The sequence below is a fragment of the Octopus bimaculoides genome, chromosome 13, assembly GCF_001194135.2.
Source record: "Octopus bimaculoides isolate UCB-OBI-ISO-001 chromosome 13, ASM119413v2, whole genome shotgun sequence".
NCBI classification, from domain to species: Eukaryota; Metazoa; Mollusca; class Cephalopoda; order Octopoda; family Octopodidae; genus Octopus; species Octopus bimaculoides.
Genome location: NC_068993.1, coordinates 30,514,456 through 30,515,749, shown reverse-complemented (window position 1 = coordinate 30,515,749; position 1,294 = coordinate 30,514,456).

The following is a 1,294-nucleotide window of genomic DNA, read 5'->3' as shown; positions in this document are numbered from 1 at the left end:
TACACATACACATACATACATACATAGATGTATGTGTTTACGTATGTAGAAGAGCACTATAGTACGAAAAGTATATCGTGCTATTGCTGTATACAGATTTACCGTCGTTATACAACCTCTTTAAGAAAAATGTAAAATTCTGTCCTACTTCGATCACTCTCTTATGTACTTTGTTATTTTTACGTGGATGCAAAACGAGTGTAGTGTAACAGCATCTGTCTTTGAATAGGCCAAGCTGAAAATTACAGTTTACACCAGTTATTAAACAGGACAACATGAAAATGAGTGACAGTTGAATATTAGACATTTCAAGTTTAACCATGTTAAATAGCCAATAATCAGATACAGGTTCTCAGGTTTCAAACCTAAAATATGTTACAATTACAACCGTATAAAAGAATCTACTCACTGCAAAATTCTATAAATTCGACAGCCTCCATAAAACAAAGCATTACATTATCGAAAAGCAGTTAAGTAGATAATGTATTATCCTCTTTACATTTCGCATATTAACTTATGAGCGGTACGAAAAATTGAAATAATTGTGATATTTGTTTTACAAAGAAACTTCATATAGTCAACTACATTATTCAGAACTTAAGCCTACTGCTTCGCATGATAACAAATTTCTTTTAAAATTATTTTAGTTCAAAACAACAGATTTTTGTACTTCTTACGGAAACAATGCTTATAAAAGTAGAAAACCTTATGAAGTGTAGAATTTTGTACATTACCAAACATCTTTTCTCTCTCCCTTTTTACCGATTGACATATTTCCCTGTCGGTATTACCGATATTACTATCGCTATTGCAGTGCTACCTCACTTGACCTCGATCGCGTAGGTCTTATAACACATTGGAAGTCAGTCGGACAATAAAACATGCTCACATATGTGGTACTTTATTTAATGGAGTTCCGTCAATTAGTTTTGTATTGCTAGCAAGCTTCAAGTATATTTTATAGAAGCAGTTAGCGGCAAACTGATATCGAAAGCTTTGTTGATGGCGCTGGTAGCAAGAGTTGTTCATGAAGTATATTTTTGATGTTTTATTGAAACTATCAAATATTTTCTGTCAAAATTATGGGTAGGCACGGAAGTGGCTATATGGTAAGAAGTTTGCTTTCCAACCACACGGTTTCGGGTTCAGTCCAACTATGTGGCACCTTGGTTAAGTGTCACTACGAGGCTATAGTAGCCTAGTGATTTAGGATATAACAAAGCCCCGAAGCGACACAACTTTGTAAGTGGATTTAGTTGACTGAAAACGAAAGTTTACCGTATATATATATATA